Raw genomic sequence first — 9,421 nt, 5'->3', positions numbered from 1 at the left:
TCTGAATTGGTAATCTGAGACTGGGGAGTCAAAGCAATTCTCTCTGGTTTAATCAATGGCTGAATTACCTTGTTCATTTCAGAAATGAAGCACACAAGTCCTGTCCTCTTGAAATCACAAAGAGTCCAAGGAAAATGTGCTGGCAGCTTCAGACTCATGGAATCAAAGTCCCAGCAGGCTTAGAATACCATCAAGTCCCCTCAATTATTTACACTAAATGTCATGATTTGCAGACCTGGGATCTTTTTACCTTCGAGCAAGGTAAATGTCAGCACCAAGACAGTATCCCTTCACCGTTTATTTCTACTTTTTGCTAGACCTTCTCGAGTCGGCATCATTACCCATTCTGTCCTTCATTTCTCCCATTACTCGGCTTAAATATGAGTTGCTCTGAAAGATCATTGGTAATTCTCATGAAATATAGTCCTGCTACTTTTCCTTTTCTCTAAAAGGAGCATGATAATTGCAAACTGCAACAAACGGAGCTGAAAATAACTCCCCAGGCAGTTGTGCATTAGGAATTAGATTAAAATGAGCCCAATTTATTTTTAAATGACCTGGTAATTTGTAGAAAAGATTTAAGCTAGTTAAATTTTCATCAGTGGAAATCTAGGAGGTTCATGAAAATCAACCAATGGTCACTGTGGTGGGAGAATAGACCCTTTTCCCAGAAACCAGAGAGGTGTGCTGAGGGATTCCTGATTATACACTGACATTTGAACAGCAACAAGGGAGTAGAAAGACCTGAGTTAACATGAATTTAATCAGCTTTTAAAAGTCTAAAATATAGCCAGTTCAATGGCAGCTCACAGCTATGAGTGACAAAAATCTGTACTTGGAATTAGTTTTCTGATTACAGTTTGAAATCAAAAGTCCTAGGAACATTTTAAGGAACTCCTCGGCTTGCCTTTGTAGCATTGAAGGATTCAGTCTTCAGTCCAGGGAAGGAGTGACAGCAAACTGTTCCTGCACTTGCTTAAACCTGGAGACAGGGTTGGGAGATGGACTCTGCAGAGTCAAACGCATTTCCACAGCTCAGTACTGCGGACTGCAGGAGCACAGTTAGAGGCAATTCCCACAGGATGCCTTCCTAAAACAAACATTTCTGCTATTCCCTATCTCCCAAAGTTTAAACAACAATTTACATTGGTAATGCTACATAAGCACTGAAAGTAACTGGCAGAATCTGATGACTTCTGGTACAAATGCTACTAAAAATTATTAATTGAAATTAACTTGCTTCTCCTTGGAAGAGACCATTAGAATTATGTGTGTGTGTGTGTATGTGTTCCTTCAAATGAGCCATCTATTAGCATCATTCTTGATATATATGACTACTAATCTTTCTCCTCATGTTTAACATCAGCCATTTCTGAGTCTTAATCACTGTTACAGGTAGATCAATAAAGAGATTTCCATATACATATATAAATTATATAAATTCATGTGTGTGTGTATATATATATATATATACACACACACACACACACACACACACACATATTTGCAATAGACATACGCATATTCCATAAGCCGAATCAAAAGAGGACTGAATCCAGGGGTGCCTAACCACTGAGCAACATCCCCAGCCCTATTTTTTTTTTTTTAGAGCAGGATCTTGATAAGTTACTAGGACCTCTTTAAGTTGCTGACGCTGGCTTTGAACTTGTGCTCCTCACGCTTTAGCCTCCCAAACTGGTGGGATTACAGCCATGCACCACTGTGTCCAGCAACATTCAAGTCTTTGAAGCAAGAACTTCAGGGAGAAAAAGGTTAATATAAATAATTATTTCAAAAGAAAGGGGGGGAACCTCTCTCATGGTTTCATTGATCCTGAAATTAAAGGATAAAATATGTAAATATATATCTCCTCAAATATTTCCTGGTACCAAAAACAGGCCCTGCTTAACCAAGGCATATAAAAATTTGAAAACACTGGCAAAGTACTGTGCCAGATGTTACTCTGTTTTCTACTCCACACACTCTTTCCTCAACCCTGCTCTCTGTCCATGAAAGGCTGACCCAACTCTATATATCAGTGGAATCCAAGGCTCTGGCTTCCCATTGTGTTTGGCCAGGGGAAGCCTCAGCAGTAAAACAAAGGGAAGAAGAAGTTCCCACACCCCTGGGTTCACTCTCTGTGAGGCCACCCTGGGTGGACCCATCCCTCAACAGATCCCCAGACCTTCTAGGGCTGCCTGATTATGTGACTACAAACTAAGCCCAAAAGGGAACTAATAAAGATCAGAATAGAAATAAATGAAACAGAGACTGTAAAAAACACAGAAAAGATAATGAAAGTTAGAATTCGTTTTTTAAAAAATTGACAACTCTTTAGCAAAATTAATAAAAAAGGAAGAACTAAGTAAAAATCAGCCATGAAAGAGGAGAGACTACAACTGATACCACAGAAATGCAAAGGATCTAAAGAAACTACTATGAACAAGTATATACACCACATTTTGATAACCCCTTTAAAAAATGGACAAATCCCCAGAAACATAAAACCTACCAAAACTGAAAATACAAAATCTCTACAGCTGAATGGTGAGTAAGGGAACTGAACTGTAATCAGAATGTCCCAACAAAGAAAAGACCAAGTCCAGGGCCAGATGGCTGCAAGGGTGAGTGCCACTAAGCAGTTCAAGAATTAACACCTGTCCTCACACTCCTCCATAAAGTTGAAGAGAAGGGAGCCCTTCTAAATTTATTTTATGAGGTCAGCATTGTTCTATCCCAAAACAAAAAATATGTCCTTCAGAAAAAGAAAACTATAGGCCAATGTCCCTGATAAACACCAGCAAACTAAATTCAACAGCACATTGAAGGAATCATGCCTCGTAATCAACTTGGACTGATCCCTGGCATTCATGTGAACCTATATGACTCAGAAAATGAGACAGAACACATTAACAGAATGAAGGACAAAATCATATATTCATCTCCACATATGAAAGTGAAATATCTGACAAATCAGCACCCTTTCAACAAAGAGGTATAGGAGGAATGTACCTCAACATCGGGCATTGTACGATAAGCCCACAGCTAACATCACAGCCAATAAGGAAAGCTAAACAATTTTCCTCTGATGTCAAGTTTAAATAAAAAATTCCCATTCTCAATTTGTATTCTATATAGTAATGGAAGTCCTAGCCAGAAAAAGTAGACAAGAAAAAGAAATGAAAGGCCTTTGAATTAGAAAGGAAAAGTTAAGACTGTCTGTTTGCAGATAACAGGATCTTATTTAGAAAACCCCTTAAAGATTCCATAAAAATACTGGTGGAACTAATAAACAAATTCAGCCAAGTTACAAATAATTAAATCAACACATAATCATTTATTATGTATACTGACAACAATATAGGAAATAAATTAAGAAAACCATCCCATTTACAATAGTATTAAAAATAATAACACTTAGAAATTCAGCCAAGGAGGCAGAAGATGAAAATTAAGACACATTGATGACAGAAATTGAAGGCACAAACAAATAAATGGAAAGGTAGCCTATATTCATTGATTGCAAGAATTTATACTGTTAAAACATCAACATCACTAACAATGATGTTTAATGAACTCTTTGTAAAAATTCCAATAACATTTTTTCTCATAAATAGAAAAAAATACTAAAATTTGCATGGAAACATGAAAAACTCCAAATATCAAAAAAAAAAAAAACTGGAAAAAGGAAAAAAAAACTGAAGGCATCACCCTGCCTGATTTCAAAGGTAATATGAAGTATAATATAAAACTACAGTAGCACTCGCTTCAGTAGCACATACACTAAAATCGGAATGGTGCAGAGAAGATTAGCATGGTCCCCGGGCAAGGATGACACTCAAATTCCTGAAGCATTCCATATTTTTATCAACTTAATGAAAGAGGTGAAAGACCTCTACAACAAAAACTACAGAATGCTAAAGAAAGAAGTTAAAGAAGACCTTAGAAGATGGAAAGATCTACCTTGCTCTTGGATAGGCAGAATTAGTATTGTCAAAATGACCATACTACCAAAAGCACTATACAGATTCAATCTGATCCAAAAATCAAAATCCCAATGACATTCCTCATAGAAATAGAAAAAAACAATCATGAAATTCATCTGGAAAAATAGGAGACCCAGAATAGCCAAAGCAATCCTTAGCAAAAAGAATGAAGTTTATGGCATTACTATTCCAGACCTTATACTACAGAGCAATGGTAACAAAAACAGCATGGTATTGGCACCAAAATAGACCTGTAGACCAATGGTACAGAATAGAGGACACAGAAACCAACCCACATAATTACAGTTATCTCATATTAGACAAAGGCACCAAAAACATATATTGGAGAAAAGATAGCCTCTTCAACAAATAGTGCTGGGAAAACTGGAAATGCACATGTAACAAAATGAAATTAAACCTCTATCTCTCACCATGCACAAAACTTAACTCAAAGAGGGATCAAGGAGCCAGGAACTAAACCAGAGACCTTGCACCCAACAGAAGAAAAAGTAGGTCCCAATCTCCATAATGTTGGAATTGGCCCCAACTTCCTTAAAAAGACACAAGAGCACAAGAATTAAAACCAAGAATCAAGATATGGGATGGATTCAAACTAAAAAGATTCTTCTCAGCAAAAGAAACAATCAGTGAGGTGAATAGAGAACCTACAGAATGGGAGCAAATCTTTACCACAAGCACATCAGAAAGAGCACTAATTTCTAGGAATATATAAAGCACTCAAAAACCTTAACATGAAAAAAAAAAAACAAATAACCCAATCAATAAATGGGCCAAGGACTTGAACAGACACTTCTCAGAAGATGATATACAGTCAATCAACAAATATATGAAAAAATGTTCAACATCTCTAGCAATCAGAGAAATGCAAATCACAACTACTCTAAGATTTCATCTCACTCTGGTGAGAATGGCAGCTATCAAGAATACAAACAACAGTAAGTGTTGGCAAGGATGTAGGGGGAAAAGGCACACTCATACATTGCTGGTGGGACTGCAAATTGGTACAGTCAACATGGAAAGCAGTATGGAAAATCCTTAGAAATCTGGGAATGAAACCACCATTTGACCCAGGTATCCCACTCAGCGGTTTATACCCAGGATTTAAAAACAGCATACTGTAGTAATGCAGCCACATTAATGTTTATAGCAGCATAATTCACAAAAGCTAAATTGTGGAACCAACCCAGATGCCCTTCAGTAGATCAATGGATAAGGAAACTATGGTATATATACACAATGGAATATTACTCAGCATTAAAAGAGAATAAAATCATGCCATTTGCAGATAAATGGAAGAAGTTGGAAAGTATAATGCTAAGTGAAGTAAGCCAATCCCCAAAAGCCAAAAGCCAAATATTTTCTTTGATAATATGAGGATTCTGACTCATACTGGCCATGGGTGGGGAGCATGGGAGGAATGGAGGAACTTTAGATAGGACAAAGGGACAGGGGTGGGGGAGAGAGGGTACAAGGGGGTAGAAAGACCATGGAATGAGTTAGTCATCATTACCCTAAGTACATGTAAGAAGACATGAATGGTGTGAAAATACTTTGTTTACAACCAGTGATTTGAAAAATTGTGCTCTTATGTGTAATATGAAATGAATTGCATTCTGCCATCATATATAACAAATTAGAATAAACAAATAATTTTTAAAAACTACAGTAAACAAAACAATATGGTACCGGCATAAAAACAGAAACACAGACAAATGGAAAAATAGTAGAGATCCCAGGAATAAAACCCACACATACAGGTAGCCAATTTTCACAAAGACACCAGGAAGACACTATGGGTAAAAGACAGTCTCTTTAATCAGTGGATTTGGAAAAAGCATATTTCCAAATGCAAAGGGAAAAAGAAATTGAATCCTTATCTTGCATCAAACACAAAAATCAAATCTAAATAAAATAAGAAATTAAAAGTCACACTTGAAACCATAAAATCCCTAGGAAAAAATATAGAGGGGGGGTGTATTAGTCAACTTTTTTGCTGCTATAACTAAAGGACCTGAACAGCACAATTGTAAAGGACAGAAGGTTTATTTGAGGGCTCACAGTTTCAGAGGTCTTAGTCCATAGAAGGCCAGCTCCATTTCTCAGGCTCAAGATAAGGCTGAATGCCCTGGTGGAGAGGGGGCATAGGGAAGCAGCTCACATGGTGATCAAGAAGCAGAAAGACTCCACTCTCCAGATACAAAATACACAGCCCATAGCCACACCCCCAATTCCCAGCTCCTCCAGCCACACCCACCACTTTAGTTACCACTCAGTTAATCCCTATCAGGGGATTAATTCACTGATTGGGTTAAGACTCTCACAACCCAATCATTTCTCCTCTGAACCTCCCTGTGTTGTCTCACACTTGAGCTTTTGGGGGACACCTCACATCTAAACCATAACAGGGGGAAACTCCCTGAAATTTTTCTTGGGAAAGATTTAATGAATAGGACTCCAGAAACTCCGGCAGCAAAGCATAATGAAACCAGCGGAACTGCTTCAAACTGAAGGTTCTGCACAGCAAAGGAAGAAGGGAACGGAATAAAAAGGTAACCTACAAAATGGAAGAAAGTATTTGCAAAATCAAGATAGAGGATTACACAAGGAAATCACAAAAAGAGAAAAAATAAATAAAGTATCCTGGTTGGTAGAAAAAAAAATGGACAGTGGAATGGAATAGACCTGTTCCCAAGAAGCAAACAGCCCACAAGTATATGAAGAGATTCTCAATATCATTAATTATCAGGGTATGAAAATCAAAATAACTTAATACCACCTGCTCTTCTGATTATTACTAAAAAAAATAAAATAAGAGAGACAAAACATGTTGGTGAAGAAAGGAGAGGAATGTGAATTAGTATAGTTACTATGGAAAAGGATGTTCCTCAAAAAATTAAAGATGGAGCTACTTTATGATCCAACAGTTCTAATTCTGGGGATATATTCTGTTACACTTTAGATATGAGGTGCCCCCCAAAAGTTCATGTGTGAGAAAACACAAGAAAGTTCAGAGGTCAAATGATTGGGTTATAAGAGACTTAACCCAATCAGTGTGTTAATCTACTGGTATGGATTAACTAGGTTGTAATGGTAGGCAAGTTGGGAGTGGCTGGAGAAGGTCCTGGGTCTCTGGGGGCATGCCTTTTGTTCTTGGTGAGTGGAGCTCTCTGCTTCCTGATGACCATGTCCTGAGCTGCCTTCCTCCACCATACTCTTCCGCCATGATATTCTGCCTCACCTTGGGCCCAGAGCAAAGGAGTCACTCATCTACCAACTGAGACCTCTGAAACCATGAGCCCCAAAATAAACTTTTCCTCTTCTACCTTGTTCTTTTCAGGTATTTTGGTCACAGCAGTGAAAAATCTGACTAGAACACCCATAGGAATTCAAATCCATATCTTGACATGATGCATATACTCCCACATTCAGTGCAGTGTCATTCACAGTAGTGAAGATAATAATGTAGAATGCATATGTGTGTGTATGCACACACCTATACACACACGTACATTCAACACACAGATACATAATGAAATTTTATTCAAACCAGAAAAGAAGAAAATCATTCCATTTCAACAACATGCATGAACCTGGAGAACATCATGGAAAGTGAAATAAGCCAGAGATAAAAAGACAAAAATGGCATGAGCTCATTTAAGTAGGGAGTCTAAGCAATGGATTTTGGGAAGTGTAGAGTAGGAGACAGTGACCAGGCACCGAGGGGGTAGGGATTGGAGAGAGGTCAGTAAAAGGACACCAAATTTCAGGTATATTGGAGGAATGTGTTCTAAAGATCTATTGTATAAATGGTGACGACAGTTAATAATAATGAATTCAATACTTGAAAACTACTGAGTAGATTTTAAATGTTCACACACATACAATGGTGGAATGAGATGGGCATCATTCCCATAAGTACATGTATGAAGACACGAATGGTGTGGATACACTCTGTCTACTACCAGGGATATGAAACAATGTGCTCTATATGTGTAATATGAATTGTAATGCATTCTGCTGTCATAGATAATAAATTAGAATAAAAATTAAATTTAAAAAAAGTTTGTTTTGGGTAATACATATATTAATTACTTTGTTTTACATTCTGTAATGTATAGATATTTCAAACCATCATGTTATATGTGTGTGTGTGTGTGTGTGTGTAAAACTTTTATTTCTCTAAATAAAGAAGATATAAGAGCATGAGAAATTGCTGGGGAAAAAAATCTACCAAATTAGACTGTGTCCATGCACAAATATATCACAGTGAATCGTTCTTTTATCCATGATTATAATGCAGTAATTAATAGCAATAACTGAAGAGGGTCAGTAGAAAAAAGCAAGCAGATCAGGGGAGGGAGGAGGAGAGGGAAAGGGAAGGTACTGAAGAATAAGTTTGATCAAATTATTTTATGTGCATACACAGATATGGCATAATGAATCCCACTATTGTGCATAATCATGATGCACCAATTACAAAGACAGAACTCAGACACAAAAAGACAAATTAGCCTGATTATAGTAATCACTTCACAATGTATATGTATATTAAAGCATCATGCTGTATACAAATTTTACTTGTTAATTATACCAAAGTAAATCTGGGGACGGGATGAACTCTATAGACGGGCCAAGGTTTCACAAAGCTTATCCACTGGTCAGTCCCTCCATGAGTTTACAATGAATGGCCAAGTGCTAATGGTTTTCTATTTATATTATTAAATAATGTTTTCCTCAAAATGCCTCATTTGTATTTAAACAGTACAGTTATTTGTAGAAGATTAAAGTCTATTATGGCCTGAGATGAAAAAAAAACCTTATAATTTACTATATACTTCAACAAGCTAAAAGAAAGGATTTTAGAAGATTTTATCTGAAGAAATGATAAATGTTTGAAGAGACAGGTAAATTTAAACATGACACAATGCATAAGTATATCAAACATCACATGGTACCCCATGATATGTATAGTTTTCATAGGTTTATGTATCAGTTAAAAATATATTCAACAACCAAACTTGGTGGCATATGCTTTTAATCCCAGTGACTCTGGAGGCTGAGGCAGAAGGATCTCAAGTTAGGGGCCAACCTCAACAACTTAGAGCGGCCCTAAGCAGCTTGGCAAGACTCTATCTCAAAAAATAAAAGGGCTGGGGATGTAGCTCAGTGGTTAAGTGCCCCTGGGTTCAATCCCTGCTACCAAAAAATAAAAATAAAAACAATAATAAAAAACAACTTAGGAAAAAAAAACTATGAAGTTTTGGAAGCAGAGAAAAAATAGAGTGGTACAAAATCTTATAATAATATTCTTTTTAAATATTTTTGGTTGTAGATGGACAATATGACTTTATTTGTTTATTTTTTACATGGTGCTGAGGATTGAACCCAGTGCCTCACACATGCTAGGCAAGGGT

The 9,421-nt window shown here is 36.9% G+C and overlaps 1 non-coding gene across 1 annotated transcript; it reads left to right on the top strand.

Moving 5' to 3' along the window:
• The first annotated feature begins 3,759 nt into the window (after nucleotides 1-3,759).
• On the top strand, nucleotides 3,760-3,866 carry LOC125611775. Its single transcript, XR_007342026.1, has one exon. It is a non-coding gene; the product is annotated as a U6 spliceosomal RNA (small nuclear RNA).
• Nucleotides 3,867-9,421: the final 5,555 nt, after the last annotated feature.

The sequence above is a fragment of the Marmota marmota genome, unplaced genomic scaffold (genome assembly GCF_001458135.2).
Source record: "Marmota marmota marmota unplaced genomic scaffold, marMar, whole genome shotgun sequence".
Classification (NCBI taxonomy): Eukaryota; Metazoa; Chordata; class Mammalia; order Rodentia; family Sciuridae; genus Marmota; species Marmota marmota.
This window is presented reverse-complemented; position numbering and strand designations above follow the sequence as displayed.